At 42.9% G+C, this 21,526-nt stretch overlaps 1 pseudogene; it reads right to left on the reverse strand.

Moving 5' to 3' along the window:
- Positions 1-5,752: 5,752 nt before the first annotated feature.
- Positions 5,753-21,526, reverse strand: part of LOC148030145 (uncharacterized) — a 57,851-nt pseudogene continuing 42,077 nt past the window's right edge.

A 21,526-nucleotide genomic window follows, 5' to 3' on the forward strand; every position in this document is an offset into this window, starting at 1 on the left:
TTCAGAACAACAGATTGCTCCATTGGTAAAATTGCTCTTTGTAGCACCTCGGATAGGGTATGGTGATACAATTGGCCCATGATGGCCTCAGAACACGAGGTTTGGAGAGAAATTGTTTTTGTTGATCCTCTTACAGATGGGATGGAGGCACTCTGGTCTCTAGGAAGGTCAAAATTTCCTCATACTAGGTCCATGGTGGATTAGGCAGTTCAAGCTTTGGTTCTTTTGCTTCTGCTACAAAATAAGTGGGTATCTATGAAATCATCATCAAAACTTCTTAGAGCTTCTCTAGAATCTAGGAGGAAAAGAAAGTTAGCAATCACATGTTGACTTCTTGGTTGATGTATCACTATGTACTCAAGTTCTTGGAGCAACAAAATCTACCTTGATAATATTCCCGTCACATTTTTTTGCTTAACTAGATAAACCAAGGTTGAGTGATCCACATGGAAGATAAAAGAATGACCTAACAAATAATGTTAAAATTTATTTATGGAATAAAGTGGTGGAGATTTCCCCCGAAGTAGGAACAAAGAGGCTAGCCGCAGCAGATGCAGAATCACGGCGAGACCCTAAGTGGCATAAGCTGGAAGCATCAACCACTACGACCCCTCTCACAGCATTAGTAGTAGTAGACTACGATGCATATGTGGCTAGACTCCTCACTCAATTGAGCAAGGCCAGAGAGGAAAAGAAAGTAGCCTTGGTAGAGTTGGACATTGAAAAGGAAACCTCGGTAGCTTTGAGACTCAATGTGTCCAAGCAAGTTGCAGATCATCAAAAAGAGCTTAAGGCCCTAAAAGAGCAGTTGGATGCCAAGACCAAGGAAGCTCAAGAGAGTGAGGATCATTTGAGGTGAAGGTTATAGGAGGAAGAACAAGATGCATTAGTATTAAATTTCATGGAAGCAAGAAGGAGAGCAACACAGAGTGAAGCAACCTGCTTACACTCTCTATTCTTCTTTTTTATTCATTTAGCACACACATAGTGCATATACAACCTTAGGTCATAAAGACCATTCACAATAGAAGTAACACCGACTTATTTAATACACCTAACTGATCTAGCCAGACTAGCTGTGTCCAGCTCATGTCGGTCAACACACAAGTACGAGCTTGATATTCTAACACTCCCCCTCAAGATCAAGACATCATACGTACTCCAAGCTGCTATCTAACACTACAAAACTTATCTTTACCCAAGGACTTGGTAAAGATATCTGCTACCTGTTCATCAGTCTTCACATGCATAAGATCAACTCGTCTTGCAAGAACCATCTCTCTGATGAAATGGTAGTGTACCTCTATGTGTTTCGTCCTGGCATGATAGACTGGATTCATAGCCAGGTGTACACTACTCAGATTATCACATAGTAGCTTCACTGGAGCATCTACCTGTATGTCCAAATTAGCCATAAGCTTGAGCAGCCATGAAATCTCGCATGCTGCCAATGCAGCACCCCTGTACTCTGCCTCAGTACTCGATAAAGCAACAGTAGGTTGCTTCTTGCTGCTCCAGCTAATCATGCCGCTACCAAATCCAAATGCATATCCACTCGTAGATCTACGATCATATGAGCAACCTGCCCAATCTGCATCCATGTATCCAGTCAATATCAAGGGTTTATCTTTGACATAGAACAACCCATACTCTACAGTAGACTTAACATATCTCATAATGCGTCTAACTGCATCCAAGTGCGGCTTTCTAGGCTTCTACATAAACTGACTAATGAGCCCTACAGCATAGCTCAAGTCAGGCCTAGTGATGGTCAAGTAAATCAAGCTACCAACCATCTGCCTGTACATAGTCACATCCTCTACTTCTGCCCCAGTGTTCATGTCTAGCTTGACATTCTGATCAAGAGGTGTATCCAGCGGTTTGCATTCAACCATGCCATACTTCTTCAGCATCTCTATGGCATAGTGCTTCTGCATCAGCCCCATAACCCATTGTCAGCTGGAATTACCTCAATGCCTAAGAAATACTTCAGTTCTCCCAGGTCTTTCATGTCAAATTCAGATTTCAACATCTTCATTGCATGCTGTATGCCCAAGTCATCATCACCAGTGATTATCAAATCATCAACATATATGACCAGCACTACTAAACCATTGTATGTCTTCTTTGTAAATAGGCTATGATCAGCCCTACCAACAACAAAACCCAATCTCTACAAGTAGTTACTGATCCTAGCATGCCAAGCTCTCGGAGCCTGTTTCAGCCCGTATAATGCCTTTTTCAGCCTGCATACATAATGCTGAAAATCAGGGTGCACATACCCTTCCAGCTGAACCATATAGACATCCTCTACTAGGTCACCGTTAAGAAATGCATTCTTAACATCCATCTGCTGCAATTTCCAACCTTTAGCAGCAGCCAAGGCAATCACAGTGTGTATAGTTGCCATCTTGGCAACAGGGCTCAATGTTTCCTCATAATCAAGTCCATACTGTTGGGCATACCCCTTTGCAACCAGCCTAGCTTTGTATCTCTCCACGCTGCCATTTGACTTGCATTTGATTTTATAGACCCATTTGCAGCCAATGGTCTTTTTCCCTTCGGGCAGTGGTACTAAATCCCATGTTTTATTTTCAGCCAAGGCATTCATTTCTTCATCCATGGCTACACACCAATTCTCATCTTTCACAGCTTCAGCATATGTACTTGGTTCTTTGACCTCCATCACTTTTGTCATGTACGCATAATGCTTTTCATTCATCATAGCCCTAGCAGCTTCCATCAGAATTCTATTCTTCCTTTCAGCTACTCCGTTTTGCTGCGGAGTGTAGCGGCAGGTGAGCTGCCTACGAATGCCATTTTCAGCCAAGAAATCATCAAATTCATTTGATACATACTCTCCACCACTATCAGATCTCAAGCAAGAGATGTAGCATTCAAACTCCTTCTCAACCTGTGCTTTAAATTGTTGAAAAACAGCAAAGACCTCATCTTTTTTTTTTCAATATGTAAAGCCAGGTATATCGATTGTAGTCGTCAATGAAGGATACATAATATCTAGAACCTCCCATAGATACATTATGAGCTGGCCCCCAAACATCAGAATGCACTAACTGCAATGGACGTGTACTCTGTCGTACATTCCTGATAAATGGCAATCGTGACTGCTTACCAAACTGGCAAGCTTCGCATACATGACCAATATCTGAATATTGGAACTTCGGTAACCCTGTAACCAGCTGTTTCTTTTGCATAATTTGCAGTCTTTGCAAATTTACATGCCCCACTCTCTTGTGCCATATTTCCAAATCCCTAACCATGCCAGAACCATGGATAAACATAGCTGAATTCAGCTCTAGCAAAGAAGCATCAAGAGTAAACATTCTGCCATTCTTGTGACCACGAGCTATCAACTTGCAGCCATTTCCAAATTCTTCAATAAAGCAGCCATGCTTATTGAATCTAACCTGCAAGTTTTGCTCCGTCATCTGACCAACAGATAACAAGTTCTTCGTAATTGAAGGCTGAATTCAGCTCTGGCAAAGAAGCATCAAGAGTAAACATTCTGCCATTCTTGTGACCACGAGCTATCAACTTGCAGCCATTTCCAAATTCTTCAATAACGCAGCCATGCTTATTGAATCTAACCTGCAAGTTCTGCTCCACCGTCATCTGACCAACAGATAACAAATTCTTCGTAATTGAAGGGACATGCAATACATTATGCAAATTTTTCTTTCTGCCATTATGGACCACAAGGGGCACTTTGCCTTTATGCTTAATGCTATGCTGCGTGTCATCACCTGTGCATACATAACCATGCTTTTCAGCCACCATATTCGTGAACCAATCACCATGAGGGGTCATGTGATTTGAAGACCCCGAGTCAATGTACCACACTGCATCATCAGATGATTTTTCAGCAGCCTTATCTTTGACATGCTGCATGGCAAACAGTCTATCACCAGAGTCATTTGCCTAACTGGATGTAGCATAATGTCCATGCTGCTTACCCTTTTGATTTCCCTGCTTCTTCCAGCAATCCTTTGCAATATGCCCATACTTTCCGCAGTAGTGACAATCCTTATCTTTATTTGGATTGTTTGACTGACGCTGCTGCTGCCATGAGCCTCTGCCATGGGAGTTAGATCTCCCCCTGCCTCGAAAGTTGCCACTACCTCTTGCATTTGATGACTGCTGATTGCTATTACTATAGGATGCATTCTACTGGCCTCCTCTGCCAGATCCATAGCCTCTACCATGGCTACCACAACCACGCTGATTCGAATAAAAAACTGCATCCTTATTCTTTGAGCTGCTTGACCCTGTAGCTAAGCCAAGCTTCACCTTTTCATGAATCAATAATGCAACCAGCTCATTAAAATCAGGCATCTCAGCCCGCACAGATACTGAAGTGTCAAAAGACTTGTACTCTGGACCCAAGCCATTTAAGGTCACTGCAACCATATCCTCATCTTCTACCTGTGAGCCAATAGATGCCAACTGATCTGCTATGGTCTTAACCTCTGTGACATAATCTTGTATGGTTCTATTCTTCCTCTCCATGTTATTGAATTTCTGCTTCAGTTGTATCTTCCTTGCACTTGTAGTTGTGCCATAATATTTGACCAATATATTCCATGCATCTGCTGGGGATTTACAGTTCATGATCTACATCACCATAGCATCCGAGATACATAATGACAGCCAATGTAAAACTCTGCGAGCTCTTTCCATCCAGGCTCGATGCCCTCGTCTTTGATCAGCTGTAGGATTCCTATCTGGAACTTCAGGTTCAGCCTCAACACCTGTCACTAAGTCCTAGTATCCTTTGCCTATCAGAAAGTTCTCCATGCGGAACTTCCATATTGCATAATTGTTGCTATCAAGCTTTTCTCTCACAATCTGGGTTACATTATCAGTTCTATCAGCATTTGCCATGTTGCAGACCTTGCCTGGCTACCTGCAAACCAAGATCTTCTTAACAGTTCAACTTCAGCCCGGAACTGTTTATGACAGTTTTCTGCAATTAATTGCAGTAAAAACCAGGGTATTTCAGCCCACTAACAGTCCAAAACAGCTCACACCAAGTGGCTTAATCCGCGAGTAAAGCAGTCAATGCAAATACTATGTATTCACTTCGGTTTGAACTCCTGCAACCTCACTGCCAGGGTACATATATGCAGTCTGAAAACTGTAAACTATAAATAATCAGCAACACTTTCAAGTCCAAAACTGAGTGGTAATCATGTCACACATGTCCCAAAAACTCATAGATGGCTGCTAGTACATGTGTCAAGCCATACATAGGCATAAAAACACACAACAGTACATAACCAGCAGATACGAATGTTGTAAATACATTCCAGGTTCCAGGCAGCCCATGCACTGGCAACAAGGATTCATTTCAGTCCCAATGAACCATAAGACATTCGCATCACTTCAGTCTCCAATGCGCAAGCATTTGTCAGTCACAAACCAAGCCTTCAAGTACCTGTATGGCTAATGAACTCAACTAGTTCTTGTAAGAACTAGAGTAACTAATGAGTGCTTTATGCCTGCAATTTTTGACAGTTTTCAGCCTGTCACAAACTCTCAGATTAGGCCACCAAAAGCTTCAAATTTACCAAGAAAAATGACATGTCTTCTGCCAAGCATCACATGCTACATTCAAGCTTAATGTACATGCCAAATAGCATCCAAATCTCAGACCATACAAGTGTAAAATGTCTCTGTACTTTCAATGACTGTTCAGCCCGATCTATTCAGACCGATGCAACTGTATGTCAGCTCACACATGAGCTCCCACAGGGGCAATAGCAAGGTAAGAACCTTCCTTGGTATGCATCCAGCCTGTATTCCACTTGACACGTGCTTTGCATGTTAAATCCCAGCCAACAATGGTAGCCTGTTGATAAGTGCAGCCCAGACAAACAGTTCAGCTTATAGATGACCAAATGAGCATTTGGAGACCCCCAAGCAAGCACACAAGATGCCAAGTATGTGCTGAATTAAATCTGTCCACTTCAGTAGTCAATGCAGCCCCATTTTGGGCATCAAGAACCAGACGCAACCTGTCAGCAACTCGTTTTTACATCTGCAGTAGGGCTAGTCATTAAAGCTCACTCAAATCAAGCTCTAATGCTTGATTATTATCCCCTCTAGAAGGCTCAAATGGTTAAGTATGTTGCTTCTGCAGTCGTTCCACTCCTGAAGGACAGGCGCATTCCAGCAGACCACGTGTTCAGTAGCTTTGAAATTTCGTTTTTCTTCAGCTACCTATGTTGCTTCAGCCAACCATGTTGTTTCAAGTACATAACTAGCATTCATAAAGTGCTTGATGGTCTTCATTTAGCACAGTAATGCTGCCCCAAATCCACGTTTCTTCCATTAGATGCAACCCTGTCATGCTGCGCTTTCTTCCAGGCCATGTTTTTTTTAAACGACTGCTGGTTTTTAGTGTTGATACTCATTTGCATAGGCTTCAAGACTTACCACTAACCTTACTTGAGAAGCCTTTCTAGACAAAGACCAGAAAGAAGTCCTTCATGCTTCCAGCTATGGTTGTCAAGGCCACAGGACAGATCTCTTCACCACTGCAGATGACAGTTGACTCCTTTCCTCTGACTTCAGCTCCTGCAAGTCCAATGCCACACTCCCAGGCACACAGTCTTTGTCGATTCATGGCTCTGATACCATGTTAAATTTCATGGAAGCAGGAAGGAGAGCAACACAAAGTGAAGCAACCTGCTAACACTCTCTATTCTTCTTTTTTATTCATTTAGCACACACATAGTGCATATACAACCTTAGGTCATAAAGACCATCCACACTAGAAGTAACACCGACTTATTTAATACACCTAACTGATCTAGCCAGACTAGCTGTGTCCAGCTCATGTCGGTCAACACACAAGTACGAGCTTGATATTCTAACAATTAGCTCTTCTAAAGAGTCATAAAATGTTAATTTAGCAGTATGATGAGCTAACAGAAAGGACTGCTCGCTTGGAGAAGCACTAGTGCAGGAAGAAAGCTAGGAGTCAGAAGAGCAACGTCAGGAGAAAGAGGATGCCTTGGCGTTCCGGCTATGGTATGAAATAGAGGAGCAAGGAAGACTAGAAAGAGAGATCCAAGTTCTAGAGCAAGAAAGGCAGGATGCCACAGGAAGAAGCATACAGAAGCTGAAAGATGACTTGAAAAACACAAAAAGTGATGTGGGATCTTCTTCTTCCTATCCTCTTCTCATCCTTCTCTCTTCTTCTCTTCTCTCCATTATCCTCTCTTATATATATATCTCTCTCTCTTTCTCTCTCTCCATCTCTCTCTCTCTCTCTCTATGTGGCTCGCAGTAAATTAAAAAAATAAGACTAGCCTCTTGAGCCTTAGGCTGAGGCTTATATAGCCTTAGGAGAGGCTATTAACCTCTCATCTCTCTCGTTTATGTTGCCGTCAGTACAAGCTCTCTCTCCCTCTAGATGATGCCTTCGAGGCATATTCAATTGTACTCACTCATGTGCAGAGTAGGGAGTTTGATGAGTCTGAGGTAGTGCTCATCAATGGATCTAAGAGAGAGGTGTTGATAATCACGATGGTGATGGTGGTGGCCCAATATTCACTGAAACATTTTTTCTTGTTTTTTATTTTAAACTATATTTAAAGATTTTAATTTTTAAATGCCCCTCTTCTTATCCTTGAGTCACATGGGTGGGTGTTAATCTCAACGCAAGAAAAAGTGGAAAAGTGCAAGCCGGGAGCCAAAAGAGGCAGCCCAGAAGGAAATCAGACACAATGAAAGAAGCATGAAGGGAAATGGTCGAAAGAATAAGGGTGGCCTCAAAAGCTAAGGAAAAGGTGAAAGCTCATTTTTAAATGCAAGGCGCCCCTAAAATTTTTTGTAAAAGAGTGCTAGGCTCCCTCTTATGCAAATTGTAAAAGTAGATGGCCAGTAGGAAGGAAGATAGGAAGATAGGAGGACAGTGGGAAAGAGGGCCTAGTAGGCCACGATCGGCCATGTAAAAAAGGGGATAAGGGGATGACCGTCCAAAAGGAATTTAGGGTTTTGTATATAAAGTCAAAAAGTGAATGAGGAGCTTCAAAAATACCTTTTTGATTCGAATAGACGTTGCCGACAGCTCGTGCCTATAGGTGTTGGTTTAAATCCCATGTTTTCTTTGGTGTGTGGCAAAGTGGACTCATCTTCTTCTCTTCTTGTCTTCTCTTCTTGCTTGCTTGTGTGTGCTTGAGAGAGGCAGTGTGAGAGTGTGAGGGAGCGAGTGTGTGAGGGTGAGGGATCTTGGAGGTGAAGCTCTCCATCATCTCCTCTCTTCTTCTCTTCTCTTCTCTTCTCTTGTCTCGCGTGCAACTATGGAAGATGGAGCTTGGAGGTGGAGGCTTGAGCTCACATCTCAAATCGTGGAGCTACCAATGTTCTTGAGGGAGGAGGCAACTCATTTGGGTATCAAGGTAAGCTCACTACACCTTGGTAGGATTGAAGCTGCGTTGGCTAGGTGAGAGATAGCCATAGGTGTTCACTTGAAATGCTTGAATAATAAGCGGTTCATGGGTCTTGGCGGTTGAGTATGGGCTCCTCTACATTTTGGTTCCGTTGTGCTGGGACAAATGGATTCAAGCTTGAGCACTTGCACACCTCAAATCGAGTGATGAAGTAAGGTTTTCATCCCTGAACACCAGAGCTTGAGATAGGTAGGAGGTTTTGGGTTTTTAAATCTTTACAGCAAGTAAGTATTTTGGTTTTTTGATGATTAGGCAAGTAGAAGGAACCATTTCAATATTTTACTTTTGATTTTTGTTGCATTTAGAGTAGGATAGGACCAATAAATTAAAGGAAAAAACTTTAGGGTTTTTGTTGTGAAACAGGCCCAAACAGGGAAAAAATGGAAAAAAAGAGTGCTTAGAGGTGTTAGAATTGCACGGGGAGTAATGGGAAAGATTAAGGCTAAGTCCAACAAGGGTTTAAGACCATGGGAAGCAAAGGGTCATTTTTAGGTTGTTCTATAGCACACATAGAGAGAGAGAGAGAGAGAGAGAGAGAGAGAGAGAGAGAGAGAGAGAGAGAGCTTGTGAGATAGACTTGGAGCTTTTGGCAAATTGATCGGCGGCCACATGAGTTTTTGCTTGGATTAGGTGTGTGTAGAAACCTTTATGTGTATCTACCCTCAAATTCTGGAGAACATTGCTTGTGGGCATGGCCAAAATCATTGCCGCAAAGCGATTTTTGTTGCTGCTATTTGCGTGGTGGCAGAATTGCACACGGTTTGTAGAGGTTCGATTCCCAAAATTTGATGCTCAGACACCCTACACCCATTTGATTCTAAGAATCAGATGGCCAACACTCGGCGGACCAACCTGACCTATCCCATCAAACTCATTAAAATCAGACCTCGGACACTTGGACACACTAGACTCGCACACTCCAATAATTGGACCACTGCCATGTGTTTGATCTTGAGGATCGGATACTCAGACCTATGACCTCGTGCGATTTTGAAAATCGGACTCTCAGGCCACCCTATCCGATTATTGTGGCCATTGAACACACTCAAATTGGACACATGGATTGTGATCAAGCCTGGATGGAGCACATAGGGGCAATAGACAATGAACAAGTAGCCATTGCCCAGCCAAGTGCTTTGTCAGTGAGTAGGGTGACAGAGTCATCGTCGGAACTATGACCACCAAGTGAGACTCCCTCTTCTAGCAAAGATGGAGAGATTGATTCTGAGTCGAAGGTAAGTTGAGATAGTGATCATGAGGTGCCACAACCACCTAAGACTAGATGCACCAAAGGGGACATGCCAGTCCACCTAAGGCGCTGAAGGTTGAAGGAAGAATGACACAAGCAGCCTAGGGATACGCAAGCTAAAGAGCAAAGGAAACCACAAGAATTGCTAAAGCGATTTACTAAGTTTAAGAAAGGCGATAGGGTAGTGATCTTGCTAGGAGCCAAATGGCAAGGGCAAGCAAGTGAACTAATAGAAGGACCACAAGGAGGTTAATCTAGCTAAGGAAGGGGAGACATCCTGACCTGTCTTTATTACCATGATCACTTGACTAAGGAAGAGGAAGCAAGTCTCATTACTCTCTTGCGAGAGTACAAGGACGTCTTTGCTTGGTCCTTTGATGAGCTGAAAGGTGTTAGCACTCATGTAGACCCAAGTGTCGTAACTCATAATATCCTCATGACCCCTGACCAATGCCAATCAAGCAGCGACCATGCCCCATGAATCCCAAGCATGCTCATGTTGTCAAGGAAGAAATTGACAAGATGCTTTCATTTATGAGATTGAGCACACATACTGGGTCTCACCCATAGTGATTGTACTGAAGAAGAATGGAAGGATTAGAGCGTGTGTCAACTACAAGAAGGTAAATGTTGCTACCAAGAGGGACAATTATCCATTGCTATACACTGAACACATGCTCGAAAGAGTAGTAGGAAAAGAGGCATACAATTTTATGAACTCCTTCTCAAGATACAATCAGGTGCAAGTGCACCTTGACAACAGGCACAAGACTGCCTTTGCCATTGAGTGGGGTGTCTTTGCCTACATAGTCATGCCCTTCAAGTTGACTAACACACCTTCTGCTTTTCAGAGGCTCATGTGCACAATATTCAAGGACATGCTTAGGAAAGACTTAGAGGTCTTCACTGATGGCTTGTGTGCCCACTCCAACTGGAAGGAATACTTAGACAAACTCCGAGCAATCTTTGAATGATGTAGACAATATCGTTTCTCATTGAACCTCTTAAAGTGTCAGTTCTAGGTAAATAACAAATGCATCCTAGGGCATGTGGTATCCAAGAATGGCATTGCCACTGACTTCTCAAAAGTCAGGTTATTGTCAATCTTCCATCCTCAACTGATTACAAGGGAGTTCAGTGCTTCCTTGGCCATATAGGGTATTATCGACGGTTTGTGCTAAACTATGCATTGATTGCCATACCCCTATACAAGCTATTGATAATATTCAAATGGACCTAGGAATGCCATCATGCATATGAGGAATTGAATAAGCGTCTAACCACCGTACCAATCTTAAGGTACCCAGACTAGAAGGTAACCTTTCATGTTCATATATTCGATGCCTCAAAATTCGCAGTTGGAGCTGTGTTGTGCCATCCTAATGACCACAATCTAGACTATCGAGTGAGTTTTGCCAAAAAACAACTCATGGATACAAAAATGAGTTCCTCCACAACCAAATGAGAGGGGTTAGCCATGGTATTTGCCATAAAGAAATTTCAATATTACCTTTTGGCTACGCCCTTTATTTTCTTCGTTGACCATCAAGCCTTGCTGTATCTAGTAAAAACACCCTATGCTACAAAACACATAGCTCGATGGTTGCTTCTACTTCTCGAATTTGAATTCTCCATCATCGTATACAAGGGAAAGCAAAACTATATGGTTGATCATATGTCTCGCATACCTACGAGAAAAGCCGTTGGATAGGGCATTGAAGACGAATTGCCTAACGCACATCTATTTACCCTATCTAGTGCAAGAGATCTATTTAGATATGACTTGATGCCATATTGGGCAGATGACATAGTCCAAGTGTTGGAGCATGGACTATCTAACCAACCCATAGAAAAGGCCCGACTGGGGTGACTCATTCTCAAAATCCAACCCAATTAATTAATATAAGGACAATTGTAGCAGTCTCAACTGTGGTGGCCCACTCTTTTTCGAGATGCGGCACGATTCGTGAAACACTGTGATGAGTGCCAACAGACCAAGGTGCCAATTTGCAAGGAAAAAATGGAGCTAAGTCCCATCATAACATGAGACAACCATTCAAGAAATGGGGATCGACTTCATTGGGCCTATCAGTCCCACGGTTCAATATTCATCTGCCAACCAAATGCATCATTGTTGCCACCAATTATCTCACAAAGTGAGTTGCCAGGAAGAATGATGTATGATCTAATGTTAAGTTCTTATGGGAGCAAGTAATCTCTTGATTTTTGACTAACCCCATCAAACTTTTCAGTGATAAAGGCACACAATTCATCAATGAGGTGATTGCTCATCTCCTATCCACCTTCCTGATCATCCATCAAAAATCCTCACCCTACTACCCTCAGGCAAACGGCCAAGTGAAATCAACAAATAAGATTTTGGTAAACATCCTGACCAAGGTAGTCTCTACTTCACGTAGCGACTCAAATAACAAGCTAATGGCAGCCTTATGGGGCTTTTGGACATCCTATAAAATGGCTATGGGATAGATCCCCTTCAGGTTGACCCACGGAATGGAGGCAATTCTACCTTTAAAATTCTTCATCCCTAGCTTGAGAATTGCTATTCAAGATAGATGGGAGGGAAATGAAGCATGGATGGAATGTCTAGTTGAGCTAGAACACTTTTCAGAAACTCGGCTTCTAGCCACCCATGCACTAATCTACGAATGGGCATGACAGAAGAGGTGTTTTGACAAACACGTCAAGCAATGAGAAGGGAGACTTAGTACTGTTGTAGTCGATTAAGGGATATAAGAAAAAAATGAAGTTTAGGCGGTTAGGACCTTTCAGAGTTCGCACCATAAGCTGAACCGGTAATATGGAACTTGAAACCTTGGAAGGTGAGGGCATATGCTTTTTTAATGGCAGCCTCATCAAGAAGTACTATCCCCCTCCCCCCCCCCACGCATCCACTTCACGAATCCCCAATACTAGAAGCCCCTATCAATGTATGGGTAGCCACCATTATGGAGATTGAAGCGGAGGATAAGGAAGCAGTAGCTCTAACTTACGTGCGCATGACTATTATAGCCTAGCAGACACACACCATTGATGCATTGATCGATGAAGGCACTGACTTTAATGTCATGACTCACAATCATTGAACTCAAATTGGCAAATCATGGTTACAGCCCACTAACGCCAAACTTAACCCATTTGGTGGGCCGGTCATATGCACTTCTGAGAAAGTGCAAAGTTGCAGTCTCTATCGAGTTTGGAAGCTTGCCCATGATCTTTTATGTGTTTCCAAACACAAAAGATGCATGCTTTGAATTGCTGTTAGGAAGAACCTTTAATAAGAAGGCCCACTATAATGTCAACTACTAGTCACATCACATCCACCTAGCCATCGAAAACACATGACTTGTCATAGCCTTTAGCAAGGGTTGTGCGACTCTATCATAATCCACAAATCCATTGTTATAGAGAAACCCACCATCAAGCCTAAGGAGGGGGGTCATGATTCATCACCACCCACCAAACCTCAGTACCAACAAAAAGCCAACCACAAAGCTAAAACCCTTGAACACAAGCTCAAATGGGTTCTAAAACATCCAAGACCGCCACTTAGGAGCACCCAACCACATACTCACAAGGCTAGGAACCTTCCCTCAATCGGCCATGCCTAGTACACCAAGGCCACATGCCTAGCCAGAATCACAACCAAAGCTCCATCAGATACTAAATTGTCAAGCCCAACCAAACCAAAGCCACCTACAAGCCTTAGACCCTCTTACTAGTGAAGATACATTCTAACCTTAGTTGTCAACTTAGTTGAGAATACATGTGATGACTTGGTTGCTTGCCTCAGATGCTTGGATGCCACGTTTACCATGCTGGCTAAAAGCTACGATCGGCTAGATGTAGGTATTTTGGATGAGCCTTTAGGAAGTGCGAACGCTACCTTGTTCATGGGAGGAATCAAAATTTGTGTTTTTCAAAGCTGCCCAGGCAGCCAACTCATTGTCGATTGAACAAGCATGCAGACAACGCCTTATCACATCTTATGACAAGAGCAAAGTCCTTGCCATGGACCAAGAAATTGAGAAGTTGAAGCAGCTCATGGACACAACGACTCCTCTTTATTATGCAAATGGTACACCCTTCGCCTTTAGTGGGGCACTAGAAGGATGCCGAGTCATGACAAATGCTGAAGAGAGATGAGTGATCAAAACCGTGGAGTATGACCCGACGTATGTAGCTCCAGCTTCCTATACGATGTTGACTATTGTTCGTAATCAACTCCTTGAAGACCACATCAGAGGGTACATGTATTTAGATTCTCATTGAGGAGAAGTTACACATTGCCAATCGAATTGAATCCGATGACTTCCTTACGTATTTTCTCACCTACATCACTCAAGTAGGCATCCGTCCTTGTGACATGGACCGCTATGCTAATCTAGAATACATTTCAAACTTCTATGATTGGCTTATGCGGAAGTAAAACACCACAACCAAGCGTTGTGAACGCCCTTGACCTCTCAAACCTTAATCCTAGGAAGGATTCTTCTTCTTTCCGCAGGGGGAGGGGGTAAGGTGGAAATAATAATAAAACTCAAAAGCAAAGGAAAACAAATCAAAACCAATTCATGATTAAGAAAAAGGGGATGTATGGACTACTCCAGGGAGAAGTTTAATCCTATAATTTAGCATTTCAATTCCACAAGCATGTGATCTTTTTCCTCTGCAAATAATGGTTTTGAAAAGCACTAATGGTGAACATGGATTCATGATAGGCACCTAGCATGGCATGCCAAGAGAAAGCTAGCAAATTTTTATTTTTAGAAGAAGAGCAGGAAAAATATGGCCTTTCTATGGAAACAAGGGCCTTTAACCAATTCAAGTTCAAGCACATTGTGAGCTTGGAGGATGTTGCCATGGAGGAACAAGCAGTGAAGCAGATTATCGAACAATGACATCTACAAAAGTACATGTAAGCAGTCAGCCAATCTATCGACTACAAGAAGTGCATGGAATTTCTCTCGACCTTTGGTAGAAACCCCGCGACTATGACAGTGTGGAAAAGAGAAGAAATCCCGCCAAGTCCAGATCAAGTTAACCCTAGAGTTGGTGGAGAAAGCATTGGGCCTAGCCAATAATATGGAAAGGTGGCCAAAAAGAGATACGTATGCCATGTTAGGAATGGACAAGGTGGTGGTCCACACAAACGATGGCATCAGCTTGGCAGACATCCTCAACCCCAAAATCCAGCTCCAGGCCAAAATGATGCATGCACTGTTCTCTAGCCATAGGCACAACTCAATAATGAGCCGAATCAACAGGCCTATGTTGGAGAGCATTGTAGTAGGATCCCTTGACAAAGTAAACCTAAATGGCTTTGTGCCTAAGACCATTGAGTTTTCAGCAAAAGCACTGGCAATAGGAGGGAAACCAACACATGAGGAGAGTCCCCTACTACCAAGGCAAAAAGAAAAGCATCGTCCTCAAAGGCCTCTACCATCCGATTCGATGGGGTCTTGATAGTTATAATAAGGGAAGCATTGGGGGAAGGACAGGGTGAAGAAGAAGGAGTCAGAGAAACACCACAGAGGTCACCTCCTCACCATGAACAACAACCACAGTCCAGTGAAAGAACAGTGAGTGAGGATGAGGAATGAGAATGAGAAATGCAAAGTAGCCAACGAAAACCCAAAAAACCAAAGAAGAAGGATTCGAAAGAGAGGACCGAGGAGAAGAAATAAATGGAGGAATCAGAGAGGTTGGAGGAAGAATCAAGAAAATCTAAGGAGGAGAGGAAAAGGAAGGCAACAGAAGAAGAGGAGGAGTTGAAAAGGAAGGAAGATGAAGACATGGCTATGGAAATACGCCTATCTATAGAGTAGCTATGCAGGCAGGACAAGTTGGGCGCTATGAGCCCATCTAGAGATGAATGCCCGAGCTTGAGCACACAAGTTCTAGAGAGATCACACCAACCACAGTGAAAGAAGGCAAGGGCAAGGCCCCAATCAATCCCACCCCTACCCTCATAGTGCATACCACTCCCACAAGCATGTCCGCACCAAGCTCCATGGCCAAAGTGGATGCTACCAACCTCATGGCCTGGTTATAGTACTTTGTTAATAAGGAAATGGCCCAAGGAATGAGAGGGGCTACCCCCATAACAAGGACTAAAAAATTGATAGCAGGCAGGATGCTAAGTCAAGGCAGGATCCCAAGAGGCAGGAGAGGGAAACCTCCACAACCTCCATTCCCACGACAAAGTTGCCACCTCTATAGACTATGATGAATATGTCAAGGATCTCCTCTCGCAACTAAAGAAGGAAAAGGAAGATAAGAAGATGGCACTGGTGGCTGAACTAAAGGCAGAAAATGAGGCCATGGTTGCGTCACAATTAGAGAAAACTTGTCAAGTAGCCACGTGCCAAAGGGAGATAAGTGAGCTGAAGGAGCAATTGCAAGCCAAGGACAAAGTAGAAATCGATTAACATGCACAAGGCTGGATGAAGAGACTCAAGCCCTAGTGAGCCTGTGATGCCATAATGATGAGCTCGTAGGGCTCTATGAAGACCTGCAAGGGGAGATGGAAAAGGTCCATGAAGCCATAGAAGAGTTAGAGGTGGTAAGAGAGGAAAGGGCACATACATACCAAGAAGATATATAGAGAAGCAAGAGGAAACCTCAGAGTAGCAAGAACAACAGAGGGTGAAAAAAGAGATCAAAGATCAAGAGCAGAGACTAATGATATTGGCTCAAAGGGAAGGAGAAAGCCTCAAGGAAATGAAGAAGAGAGCAGAGGACTGGGTGAACCATAATGAGAGAAGAGTCAAAGCTTTGGTGCACCATCTGGCTCATGTGGAAAGGAAAAAGTGCTAGTTGAGAGCAGAGCAGAGGCTACTCAAGTGGGTTTCAAAGCCCAACAATGCACCTTCTTGAATGCACTGCTAGATGTCACTCAAATGCAAGAAAGGGAGGCCATTGACTCCATAAAGAAGAAGCTAGGGATTGCATGCATGTAGGGCCTTGAGAGCACGCCTGCAGATGCCAATGCAACCCGTGGGTGTTAGCCTTGGCCTTGAGGGTCAAAGCTTTGGTGCACCATCTGGCTCATGTGGAAAGGAAAAAGTGCTAGTTGAGAGCAGAGCAGAGGCTACCCAAGTGGGTTTCAAAGCCCAACAATGCACCTTCTTGAATGCACTGCTAGATGTCACTCAAATGCAAGAAGGGGAGGGCATTGACTCCATAAAGAAGAAGCTAGGGATTGCGTGCATGTAGGGCCTTGAGAGCATGCCTGTAGATGCCAATGCAACCCGTGGGTGTTAGCCTTGGCCTTGAGGAGCAACGAAACTATCTACTGCAAGTAGACTTAACCCCACAAGAAGTCGATGCACTAGGGTTCATTGAGGGGGCACAATAGGTAGCAAAGCCTTGAAACGGGACATTACGAAGAAGTTGTTGACCCATAGCCTCCTTCCCCATGCCTAGAAAAACAATAGCAGCATGTAGACACCTCTATTGATAGAAAATTGGAGCTTAAGAGAAAGAGGCAATGGATGGTGGAGCAAGCAAGGCAAAGATTGAATGCCAAGCTAGCACTAGTATTGACTGCACCCATCCCACCAAGCTAGGACGACATCCTAGTGAGCTTTAATACCAAACTTGTGATCTGGGAGCAACAGAAGACCGCTAGAAGGCCCTTCTATCTTAATTTTTGATTCCCCACCAACTTGCGCAGAGTGTTGCCAGTCATGGTGGTGGAAGAGGTGATTAATGTGGGAAGTCGACTAGGAGTCAAAAGGACCCCTGAGAAAGAGAAGAATCCCATCCTATGGGGGATCAAGGACGCATAATTTTAGCAATATAAAGTTTTTGAACTACTGAGGGCTATGAAGGGCTATGAGTACCAACCCACATGGAGGAGGTCCATTTTTAATGTAAACATGGATGCCTGGATAGCTTTTTGTAACACCCTACCCTTCAAGAAAAATAACCCAACCTTCATGCCATATCTGACAAGGGTAGGAGTGGATTTTAACCCAAGCATCCATGGCTAGTACGAATTTCCATGGATCTACAACGCCAATGTTACTAAACCCAAATAGGCCCTCCTTTTCACACCAGAGGACCTATATGATTCAATAATCTACTTCATCAACGAATTCTCTTCATGTCCTGATCCCGCCTTCATTACCACCTATAATTATCTTAGATTACTTAGGATACTACTTAGATAGGATCCCACACCACAAGAGCTTTACCTTACACTCCTTTTTTTAGACAGTTGTGTCATGGCAAGATTGATGATGTGAGCCACTCTACTTCCTTCATTTTTCTTAGCCCTCCTATAAGATATGAATGATATCTGCTTCACATGCTGCAATCATCCGTTTCTTTCCACCACCACTCTCCAAGTACGCATAAACCTTAGAGGTTACATGCAGAGCTAGAAATTCCTTGGTAAATCTTGTAAGCCCCCAACTCCACCCTCTTTTGACATGGATGATGAAGTTTAGCCCTTGTTATAACTATGTAATTCTCAAAAAAGAAGAGAAGAAAGAAGAGCCTAAAATGAAAAGAGAAGAAAATCATAAGAAAAACTAGTTAGCTCCACATTGGCCATAATAATTGCACCTAGGGTTCTCAAGTTAGGCACATCCAGTGGCCTTGATTGGCCAGTTTTATCCCTAACCCCCTAGCCCCTTTTGCTTCTTCACTGCATGCTTAGGACACCTCAAGGGCAGGACTTCCAAACCTATCCCCTAAGCCACATCCACTACATTCCCTTATGCAAAAACTGGGTCCTCAAGTGTGGGACAACACCTTGGCTTCCCAGTGGTTCCAATCCAACTCCCAGTTCCACTAGCATGAGCACAATGCACCACACGATAAGGTGGGCATGCCCCCAAATAATGCACATTATTTTCTTTTCAGGTAAATACAAATGATGCAACCCACCAACTTTGGAGGCCCCATCATCTACTCAAGTCACTCTTGGCCCCCACCAAGACCAAACCCCATGAAACCCTATCATCATCGAATTCCACGACCGGTGTCACGCGATGTGTCACCATGCAGCCGAAAAAAAGCAAAGGAAGCCCAAGTCAAGAAGTGAATGAAGAAGCTCATTTTTCTCAGGCATAAAAAGTGTAGGAGATGGCAACCTTACAAAGAACGTGGGGGAGCTCCAAATATTTTGGTGAGGTCCTCTCAAGGATGAGGGAGATCCTGTCAAGAATGAAGGGTTCTTTCTCAAGGATAAATGAAAGCATTGGATATTCTAGCAAGGCTCTCTCAAGGATGAGGGAGAGCCTCCAAAGGCACTCACAAGGAAATCACGAGGCACAATGTAATTCATTTTATAAGAATGATGGGTTCCTCATGTGTAAGTGGTAAAGTCTACATGGACATAGGTGAAGAGATAAGGCAACTTGAAGGGAATAAGTAAAAGCCATGTTAAGCTCATGTCATAGCAACCCTGAAGGATGCGAGGAGGCATCCGTCCAACACCATTGTCAATTTCAAAAACGGATCCGTCCATCCACTATTCTCCAAGAAGGATCCATCCAACAAGAACTTTAATTTCAAGGGATAGATCCACTCATCTAGTGCCATGGGATTGGCACTCAGCTAGGAGGGGGTGATGTTAACCTTTGCACAAGAAAAAGTGGAAAAAATGAAAAAGCGCAAGCCAAGAGCCAAAAGAGGCGGCCCATAAGGAAATCAGACACAACGGAAGAAGTAGAAAGGGAAACGACCGAAAGTGCAAGGGCAGCCTTAAAAGCTAAGGCAAAGGAAAAAGTGCATTTTTAAATGTGAGGCACTCCTAAAACTTTTTGTAAAAGAGCATCAGGCTCCCTCCTGTGCAAATTGTAAAAGTAGATGGGCAGTAGGAAGGAAGCTAGGAAGATATGAGGATAATGGGAAAGAGGGCCTATGCCACAAGGGTCGGCCATGTAAAAAAGGGGATAAGGGGATGATTATCCTAAAAGGGATTTAGGGTTTTGTACATAAATTCAAAAAGTGAATGAGGATCTCATTCTTTGGTGTGTGGCAAAGTGGACTCATCTTCTTCTCTTTTTCTCTTCTCTTCTTGCTTGCTTGTGTGTGCTTGAGAGAGGGAGTGTGAGTGTGAGGGAGTGAGTGTGTGAGGGTGAGGGATCTTGGAGGTGAAGCTCTCCATCATCTCCTCTCTTCTTCTCTTCTCTTCTGTTCTCTTGTCTCACGCACGGCTATGGAAGATGGATCTTGGAGGTGGAGGCTTGAGGATGCTTGAGTTTGCATCTTGAATCGTGAAGCTATTGGTGTTCTTTTGAGGGAGGAGGAAACTCATTTGGGCATCAAGGTAAGCTCACTACACCCCAGTAGGATCAAAGGTGCGTTGGCTAGGTGAGAGATAGCCATAGGTGTTTTCTTGAAACGCTTGAACAATAAGCGGTCCATGCATCTTGGCAGTTGAGTGTGAGCTTGCTTCTATAGTGGGGAGAGAATAACGTGGAATGCTACAAGGACAAAGATAACTTTGACATTGACTTAGTTGACTACACTACCAATGGCTAAGTAATAGAGAAAATATCTTAGATCCCAAGCTCTCATCACATACGGAAGGTCTATTTAGTGATGTGGGAATATCTAAATTTAAATTAGAGCTATAATGGCTGAAGCACTTAGAGGTATTAGATTATGAATGAATGGATATTAGCATGTAGAAATGATCCCCACCTTTGAGGTGCTCATGATCATCAATAATGAAAAGGACATAGCTTTTGATTCTCCACCAATGGAAAAACGCTAACTTAGAAATAAATACAAATGATTATTTAAATCCTAAAATTCTATCATCATCCAAGTCTTGCAAGAGTAAAGTCAAATTCTCAATCTATCTCAAGCACAAACACCTTAAAAACATTGCATACTAGACAAAGTCAGAAAAAAGCTAGAAGAAGCCACATGATCTTCCCAAATGACTTGTTAAATACAAAAGAGGAGATTAAGATTTTTCCTTATATAAAGAGGAAAGGGCAAACCAATGAACCCAGAGGGCTTATCACAAGTGAGTTATAATTTTTCTAGATACAAATCAGTGAACCCATTGAGGGCTTAGCACAAGGAAAGGAGTAAACCTTGCTAAACCATAGGAAATTCCTAAACTAGCCTTTACCATCGAGGAGCTCAATGCCGGAAGATGAGCAACATCTTATAGATCTACTCAAGGGATATCACAATATGTTTTCTTGGAAAGACCTCAAGGGCATACCATCCTACATACTAATACATGCTATCCCTTTGAAACCTAACACCAAGCCTACAAACCTATGCCATGAATCCTTGTTACATGCATCACATTTCAAAAGAGTTGGAAAAAATAAAAAAGGAAGGATTCATTTATGAGATTGAGTATACAAACTAGGTATCACCCATCATTGTGGTATCCAAGAAAAATGAAAAGATTAGAGCATACATTACCTACAAAAAACTCAATCTTGTGAAGACTAGATGAGACCATTATCCACTGTCATACATGGATCATATGAGTAGGATATATTTAGAACTAAGTTCCAACCTAAAACTACCTTTGCCACTACATGAGAAGTGTTCACCTACATTGTCATCCCATTTGGCTTGACTAATGTGCTAGCCACTTTCCAATGTCTCATGTGTATTATGTGTAATGATATTTTGAGATGATGGCCCAAGGTATTCCTAGATGGACGTTATGTCCACTTCAGTTGGGAGGAATACCTTGAAAAGCTTCGATTAGTCTTTGAGAGGTATCAATAGTACCAACTCTTCTTAAATACCTTGAATTGCTAAATCTATGTTATACATAACATCATTT

Source organism: Lygodium microphyllum, chromosome 10, assembly GCF_053477565.2.
Source record: "Lygodium microphyllum isolate KBCC chromosome 10, Lygodium_microphyllum_v1.1.10, whole genome shotgun sequence".
NCBI classification, from domain to species: Eukaryota; Viridiplantae; Streptophyta; class Polypodiopsida; order Schizaeales; family Lygodiaceae; genus Lygodium; species Lygodium microphyllum.